At 38.8% G+C, this 9,622-nt stretch overlaps 1 protein-coding gene across 1 annotated transcript in view; it reads right to left on the reverse strand.

The window, feature by feature from the left end:
• APC (APC regulator of WNT signaling pathway) overlaps positions 1-9,622 on the reverse strand; it is a 93,765-nt gene extending 84,143 nt beyond the window's left edge. The window contains 1 exon segment of the mRNA XM_031064533.1: positions 9,580-9,622. The gene's annotated coding sequence lies outside the window, so the exon portion shown is untranslated.

The raw sequence follows: 9,622 nt of genomic DNA on the forward strand, positions 1-9,622 counted from the left end.
ACTCTTTCCTCTGGGCAAGCATTAGGGGTGCTGGAAGGGCACTGGCGCAGGCCTGAAAGAACAAACTTTTCTTTCAGAATGAAAGCTGATTTCCCTTTGTCATGAAAATGAAGTCTCTACTTATGTACTTGAAGCTTTAACTAAACAGCAAAATGGTAAGATGGCCAGCATTTTCACTGAAATAAGCAAGTTGCTACAGAATACCAAAATTTCAAACCAGGAACTACATCAGCTACAGGAAAAGTATTTTTTACTAAATAGACAGGAGCAGTGCAAAGGTCACCCACTTGGACCCTTAAAAGACAATAAATAGACTTCTGACAATGTTTCAAAGTGTTGGGCACTAGAACTCACCACTTAATTGCATGAAAAAGCTAACAAATGAAGGCATACCAAATTTCTGGTCCCAAGAACAAGCTTACACTTTTTTGAATAGTAAAGACCAACACGACCAACCATCCAGATCAATATGATTACCAAAAGACTCTGCAACACACAAAAAAGTACTTTCAAATGTGTATTTTCAAAACACATCAAGTATCAGGATGGTGTTTTGGAAACAAGTAACCATAGAAAAGACACATGAAATCTGAGCAGCACTAACCAAGATGGACAGTAGCAGTATGACACAAAGATGTCAGCGACTTGAGACAAAGTGGAAGTTATTTGCAAGACTTGCATCTGAATTTAGAATTACAAAGACAGCGCTACTATGACCTGTGTCCAAGAGGAACAGCTGAGGAACTCAGTATTTTTATTCAGACACTGTACACACAAATACAGCTTAATTGTCTGATAAAACTACTTCACTCCATTTCCAAAATAAATGTCTTGTTTCATAGTTTGATGAAGCTTAGCCTATTCCAAAGGATGTTAGACTTACAAAAGCAATGGAAGTAACTGTTGATGACCGAAATGACAATCAACACTACTGCGCTCAAAAAACGTTGCACTACCCAATAACCTCTTTACAGATGGTTCAAGCAGACAAGGAATGGATTGCAATAGTAAACTACATCAGAAATTAGGCAAATTTTACTCCACTTTTTTTTTTATAAAGAAGCATTTTAAATATTTTGATTATCAGCAACAACTGAATGTTTCAATATTTCCAACAGAAAGAAAATGAATATAAAAGTGGTTGTTACATCACAATAGTAGAAAAAACCTTGACCATCTATGAGGGACAAGCAGCATCACTGCTTCTCGTAGAACATGAACTAGTCAATTACATAACAGTCCTGTTACTATATTTGTTTCCATACAAAGTTATATTTTTTTTAAAAAAGAGTCTATAGCATCGCTACATAGGAAAATACAGGAAAGTGTTGGAAAGTGAAGGAAAATGTTGTAAAATTCTTATAACCTTCACAAAATAATGCTTGATCCCTATCCAGGACTAATGCTTAGTTTTGTATCATACAGTCCTTAGTTAATGATATAACTTTCCCAATAACTTTTCTAATTAATTGTTTTAATTAACTTTTCTGATTTATTGTTTTAATTAATTATAAGTAGTGTAAATTTCTGCTCTGTCATCTGTCACTGTAGCCAGAATTTAGCAAGGTTTGTCATAGCCTGCTGTTGTGGGAACAGAGTTTGGGAAAATTACTGAAACTCTTCTAAACCAATTCCAATCAACCTGGATAAGCTTCAGTGATCTCAGTCCTAGGAGGAGGTTAACAAAGCCTGGGAGAGAGATCTATTGCTGAAACTGGACACAAGGAAAACAGAATTTATGGACCACAAGGACATTTCGCAAAACTCTAAAACAAGAAAGTAACAAAGAAAATTCAGCAATTGTATTGAAACCCTCTCTTTCTGGGATAAAGATAAAACGAGTGAAAAGGTGGGCTAATTAGGATGGCAAGCAAGAAAACAACAACCAATGGAAGTCTGAACACTAATTAATGAAGATAATTACCCTATTTATAGACAATGAACATTAATTTCTTTGCTACAATGTGTAGTGAAAAGTTCTGACACTGAGTGTGGATGTTGGGTGGAGCTATCCCCATGCACTCAGCAAACTGAGTAATGCTGACATCCTAACCTAACAAACTGGTTGGAGAGTCTATTTCAATAACAAGTCTGAAACAAAGAACACTTCTAAAAAAATTACAAACTAAACCAGTGTACCTTCCAAGCCACTAAATTCCAATGACCCAAAGTAGGTATCAACATGGTAGATTTCCTTCCCATTCCATCCTGCATATGCTTCAAAACATAACCAAAGGTTAATTCATGTTAACTATGCAGCATGACTTTCTAAAACGTATGTTCAGAATTTTAGTAATTTGTACACACTATCTGTGAAAAAAATATTATCCTCTTGCATAACAAAGAGCCTGCATACCTGTGCAAAAAGAGATTTTAATAGGAAGTCCTCTTGTAATAGCATACATGACTGCTTTTTAATAAACTGCGTAACCTTGATCTTCAGGTCTCTGCTGCCAGCAATAACTAAACCTTCCCCTTCTCCTCCCTGCAAATAAAAACATTGAAATGGAGGTCTAGCTATAAACTCACCTCAATTTTCCCTTTCTCTGCAGCACTAGCTTTCTTGTAGTTGTGAGTTATAATTAAGAGAAACCTAGGAGTTGCATGAAAAACAGCATTACTTTCAGCAAACTCCGCTACTTGGCAAATGAATAATTTCTGAAAACAGAGATCAGTTTCAAGCAAGAGCTTTCTGTGCACACTGAGAAACAACTACCTACAGCAATCAGGAAAACCATCTTTATAATGACTTGTGTAATGAATTGTAGAGAAGGAAAGAGTCTGCAACTCTATCCCAACTGAGAAGGACACAAATTTATTACAAAATGACTTATAAAAAACCTATTAACTATAAAACCCAAAAGCAAGAAACACTTGTCACAACAAAGATCTCTGTACACTACATGCCCTGTTTCTTCATTTCTAGTAACACACTGTAATTTCCATTGAATTATTCCAACACAAAGCCACATGAAATATAACAAGTAGATTGGACAAATTCCTTATCATAATTTTGATGTAGTAACACTTTGCTTCTATCACTCTGAAGTTTATTCTGTTTCTCCAAGCATAACACAAGCAGCAACATGGAATACTGCTTGTGTACAGATCCATTCTGTCTATATCTGAACATGAAGTCTGTGACCAAAGATATTCACACAGCTTCTGCACAAAAGAATCTTGCAAGACACTGATGGGTAATATCCACTGAAATTATATGGATACATTTAATGTTACAGTACTTTTAATTTTCATCTCTATGTTGGAACCTCATTTCTTATTTCTATAACCAGTATGTATTGTATTTTTATTCACACTCTTACCTCTCCATATTCCCAAAAACAGTTACAAAACAATATACACTAAAATCACAAACCCCAAAACCAAACAATTCAGATGTCAGAAGACAAACCAAAATGAGGAGCAGGAATCCACTTCAGCAAAAAGTTCTATCCTGACATGCTTACTCAGGCATTCATTTGCCATTTTTTTAGCATTAAACAATCATTTAGGTTGGAAAAGACCCTGAAGATCATCAACACCAATAACACTGCCAAGACATCACTCACTAAACCATGTCCCTAAGGGCCACAGCTACATGTCTTTTAAGTACCTCCAGGGACTTAGAAATTATAATGTTTTCTACCACTTTGTGATATTCCATAAATTCCCCTGGCAGCCTCCTCCAATGCTTGACAACCCTTTTGGTGAAGAAATTTTCCTTGATATCAAACCTAAGCCTCCCCTAGTGTAACCTGTTTCCTCTTGTCCTATCATTTATTACCAGGTTGAAACAACGTCCTCACTACAACTTCCTCTCAGGCAGTTGTAAGGAGCAATACAGTTACCATTAAGCCTCCTTTTCTCCAGGCTACACATCCACAGCCCCCTCAACTGCTCCTCACTGGCCTTGTGCTGCACCCCCTTGCCCAGCTGCCCTGTCCTTCTGTGCACACGCTGCAGCCCCTCAGTGACTTTCTGCTTCCCAGGGCCCACAAGTGCACCCAGCACTCCAGCTGTGGCCGCAGCGCTGCCCAGCACAGGGCCACGCTCCCTGCCCTGCTCCTGCTGCCCCACTGCTGCTGACACAGGCCAGCGTGCCCTTGGCCTTCCTGGCCCCCTGGCCACACGCTGCCTCATCTGCAGCTGCTCTTGACCAGCTCCCCCCTTTTCCCACAGGGCAGTTTTCCAGCCTGTAGAGCTGCAGGGGTTGTTATGACCCAAGGCAGGACTGTGCATTTGCTGTTTTTAAACCTCAGGCCATTGGCCTCACCCACTGATCCAGCCTGTTCTGATCCCTCTGCAGATTTTTCCGTCTCTCTGGCAGATCAACGCTCCCGCCCAACTTAGTGTTGTCTGCAGACTGACTGAGGGAACATTCCATTCAACAGGACTGGTCCCAGCACTGGACCCTGGGGAACTCCCAGCCACCAGCTGGATGTAACTCCATTCATCACCACTCCCAGGGTCCAGGTGTCCAGACAGTTTTTCACCCAGACACCGCAGCTGAAGCCATGAGGAGCCAGTTTCTCCAGGAGAATGCCATGGGAGATGGTGCCAAAGGCTTTACTAGAGCCCAGGCAGGCAACAGCCACAGTCTTTCCCTCAGCCACCAAACAGGTCACATTGTCACAGAAGACCAGGCTGGGAAAGCCAGACCTGCCTTTCATAAATCCATGCCAGGATCCCAGGCAGTCAGGGCCTGATCCCTGGTCATCCTGCAGACAGATGGCACTCAGCACAATTTGCTCCATGGCCTGCCCTGGCACTGAGGTCAGCTTGGCAGACCTGAATCAGAAGTCACCTCACTACCAACACAGAGTCCTCAACCCACAAACTCCAGCTGAGTCTGTAACACAACAAGCCAGTAGGAGCTTGAGGGAAATGCTTCTCATTCATCAGCTGAATTTCACCTTATAGTATGCAAACAAATTTAAATCTTATTCCAAGAAATAGCAAAGCACAGCCAAGTACTATACAGAGTTTTATGACTTATTTCACTTAAAGTGAGAGAATGAGATTAAGTAGGCATATTTGCTTCACGCACCTAAGTAAAATGTGTTAAATTGGACTTTTTAACACTATTGTGTAAGAAAATATATTGCTTAGTTCTAAAGAGATTCTTGGCTGAGGTTCTTTAAATAGAAGAACAGCAGCAATGTGGACTCTCCATAGCAGGGGTTTCAGAGAAGAGAAAAAGCTCATGTGATCCTGAGAACCTTTTTCCATTAATAAAGGGAAAGCCAACTCACACAATTTATGCTTTCATGATTTCTTTGCACTCTTGTCACACAACAATGAGAAGTCCTAGTTTCCTTCCAGTTCCCTCCACATGCCAGTTACTACAAAAAAAGGCCAATCTACTAACAGCCAAACTCAGCTTTGTGAAACTCAGCACATTTCAGAATCTATTTAAAGCAGCCAACAATCATACCATTAACAGCAAAAGTAAGAGCTTTTTATTGGTATCTGATTTCCAGAAAAATAAGCAACTTTCACTCCAACAATTTAATCTATGTGTGAAAAGCTAAGTATTAAGTAATGTTTGACTATGTCACCAAAATTCTGTTATAGGGTAAGAATATCAAGTTTGTAGCTTCAAAAAATCACTGTATTAAGAGCGGTATCATTATACTATTTTGCACAGCCTAAATTCTTTTTATTTTGAAAATAAAAGTCTACCTGAATAAGGTTTCTTCTTCCATTACAGATTAATATTCTATCAGCTTAGGGTTAAAACACACCCCTGAAGAATAATACTACACCTATGAAAGCCATATCAAAATGCTATTGCTACTTAAACTTCAATGCTTTAGTTTAACATCTCCATAGAGAAATCAAACTACTTGTCCTGTAATACAACTGTATTTACTTATTCAGACCATAGTCTTGTCTACTGAATTTTATTTCTTATCTTCTTAAAATCCATGTGGAAATAATGGCAAAATGCATTCTCTCTGATCTCAAAAAGCATTAATGCTTCTAAAATGTCTTATTTCCACTAGAGATGACTAATATTTAATAAAGAATAACTGCTTTAAGACACAAATGAACATACTCATGAACCCAATTAATCTTTGGCAGTCAGTTCAAATTAGCATATACTATCTTTGTGACCATGACCAGCAAGCAGTATCAGAGGTAGTGTCAGAGTAGCACATGGAGATACCAAATCCAAACAAGTATTTATCTTTTTAACCTTTCTTCCAACCACATACCTCTCCCCTATCCTTCATTATCCCTGTTAAATTGAGGTACAATATTGAGCAAATGCTCACTGCCCAGTATGTTTATCACCCAGCTACAAATGATGCAACTCAATGCTACCTTTCAACTAAAACTGAACAACAAACAGGCAACAGCTCATGTTCTATGACAGCACACCATGGTTTGCTGTTGAAATAACCATCATAGTTATTTTTAACACTATTTTATCCAAAGTTGTATTTGTAGTGATAATTCAAGTTGATTAGAACCAAAATCCCAACAGTGTGAAGTACTGAAACTTTTTAAGTTGGGTATGTTAATCTGAAGAGTGTCAGAGGTATGGCTATGAAGTAATAGGGGTTTTACTTTACCAATACTAGTAAAAAAAAGGATTATGAAAATAATATAAGCTTGAACAGCAAACAATTAGAAGATTCACTGAAAAATGAGTTACAACTATTTCCCAGCAGAGTTCACATACATTCATTCAGTATGTCTCATACATACATTTTTAAACTTACAATGGAAACTTCCAAATACACTTCAATGATCATAAAATAATCCTGACACTTTTTTCTTTTAACATACATAATACTGATACCCCCATTAAAAGGTAAGAAGTCTGTATCTTATTAACCAAGTCCATTACCTAGAAGCTAAATGATTGCTTATTTTATCAATATCTGGTAAGTTACTAAAACCATACTGTGAAAACATGGTAACTTGATATAAAAAAACTACTTTCTTATACTACTACTTATAAAAATACTGCTTTCTAATGTCCAAATTATACTGAGATAACTCAAAGAAGAATATGAGGTACAACATAAAACCCAAAAGATTCCTACACTGAATTTCAGGTAAGTGTGAGTGAAGACCACAGAATTAACAGATTTCTACTGTACAATGCTATGGAACAACTTTTGAGAAGTTGTGGAAGTAGAGACAAGATTAATATTAGCCTAAATCAGTGGAGTGTTTTCACTTCCCACTCACAGGATGTGCAAGGGTAGAAGGGACACAGCAGCTCAACTGGTCCAACCACTCTAGTCAAGCAGGGTCATCCTAGAGCACACTGCTCAGAACTGTGTCCAGGTTCTGGAGTATCTCCAATGAGGGAGACTCCACAGCCTCTCTGTGAAATCTGTCCCAGTGTGTGATCATCTGCACAAAGAAGTTCTTCCTCATATTCTGGTGGAACTTCCTGTGCATCAGTTTCTGCCCATACCTCTTGTCCTGTTGCTCAGCACCACAGGGAAGAGTCTGGCTCTATTCCCTTGACACTCTCCCTTCAGATACTTGCAGACATTGATGTGATTCTGCTCTTGTCCAGACTAAGCCAGCCCTGCTCCCTCAGTCTTTCCTCCATGGTGTTTCATGCACTCATGATAGTTCAGAACAGCTTGCCAATATTTCCAAAAGCATACATCTAACACCTGTGTGAATAATTCTGTTTATTGTTACTTAGTTGCTTGAAGACACTACAAAAGTTAACTATTAAAAACCAATTCAACCTGTTTTGGTTGTGCAGAAAGAAGGAATTTTTAGACTTTAGCCAAGATAAAGTGAGCCAAATCAAAATTTTCTTTCTCAATCATGACAGGATTGAGGAAGATTTATTGTTAGCTAAGCTGTTTAGTTTTAAATACAATGACAGAGAGATATAACTGCCTTACTCTAGAGGTTATCGAAATAGAAGGGATTCTAAAAATAACCTGAAAGTATCTATGAAAAGTAAATTCTTAAAATGAATTTTAGACATAAAATATATATATTTGTGTATCAAGCACGCTCGAGATACTGCAAATACAAAATGCATGCATTTGTTAGGGTCAACAGCTACTAGTTCAGCATTAACACAAACCCAAACAGTATCACAAAGTCTATACATACAATGGCATAGCACACTGCTAATGGTATTTGTTGTAGGTTCCAAAAAACCTGAATTTGTGTATTTGTGATGTCAGTTATGTGGGGAATATTTTGTGCAAGAGATGTTTGGGTACCAACACTTGACACACCTGAGCATGGGTTTCATTGCATGGGGGATGTGCATAAACAAGGCAGGCTGTAATACACGTTTTATGCTCAGCAGAGTTCCTTATTGTATTGCTTAGAAATAAAAAACAATAATTCAGTAACTAGAGCACCATATGGCTGTCCACAATCTTTTTTTCTTCTTTATGCAACCAAGTACATATACACCTCTGACCAAATATTATACTTTGACACCTAAAGCATCTAAGGAGAGGAAGCACTTGAAAGGCCTTTGTCAATGAGTACAACTATGCTATAAATAGTCTTCACTCTAACTAAAGGAAAAAAACATATCAAGGAAGTTGAAGCTGAAGCATAACAATGATCTCATGATGTCCACTTCAATACTTCTTGAGTGCTTATGATTGGACGAACTCATCTGGCATACAAGCTTTTTCAAAGTCAGTTTAAAAACGTAGTATTACAGCACTTGGAGAGCAAAAGGTTCCATTTCTCTGCATTTCTATTAATGACCTAATCTGACTTAACTCTTAATGTAGTATTAACTCACCAAAATGTTAGTAGTACTTCTGAAGCAAAGTTTGCAAACCTGTGCTTCTCCACCTGTACAAAAAGTTATCTCCTCTAGTTCAACCAGTAGCCGGTAGAAGCAACTACATGAAAACAGATTCTGCAGAATTATGTTTTATTTTTTCAGAAAGTTAGAAGTTTCTGTGACAGCCTTAACAAAAGGCTTGTCTTACAGCTCCACAGGTCAGCACCATTATATTATTTATAGCTCGGAGAGGACATGCAAGGCAGCAGCAAACAAATACATCAGTTTAGTACACCTGACTTCATTTCTCTGCACTTACTCAACAAGGTCTGATGTTTACAGAAATCTGAGCTATTTTGCTTTACATCCAGCCAATTCTGAAGCTGTGAATGGCCGCTAAGGGTAAAATGACTACAGAATCTGAGGCTGTGGTCACAGACACCTGTACACACCCACCCTTCATCACCGGGGTCAGAGGGCACATAACAGAAGAAACAAAGCCTCCTAACACAGCGTTTCGAGGTTTAATAGTGGAGTTTTTAACCATGGTTTTTGCAGGTCAAGGCCTTTAATTATCTTTTCACAGGAGAGAGCGGCTCAGCTCTTCCCAAGACGCAGCCTTCATATTCCAGGGGTATTCTAGCTATGGAGTACCTGAATGCTTTCAGACTTATTTTGAAGGACCAGACCACTAAGTGATGTCAAATGACATCGCGCTACCGCAAAATGACATTTTAAAAAAGGAAAGCAAAGCAAAGCTGCTGCAGGGGCTTGGAGTGACACGCACTGGACCGGACAGGGGCAGCGCCCCGAGGGCTCATCCCGCTCCCGGCACTCACCTGTTCGCCTTACTCTGCCCCCGCCAGAGCCGTCGCGGTTCCT

Source organism: Geospiza fortis, unplaced genomic scaffold, assembly GCF_000277835.1.
Source record: "Geospiza fortis unplaced genomic scaffold, GeoFor_1.0 scaffold794, whole genome shotgun sequence".
Lineage (NCBI taxonomy): Eukaryota > Metazoa > Chordata > Aves > Passeriformes > Thraupidae > Geospiza > Geospiza fortis.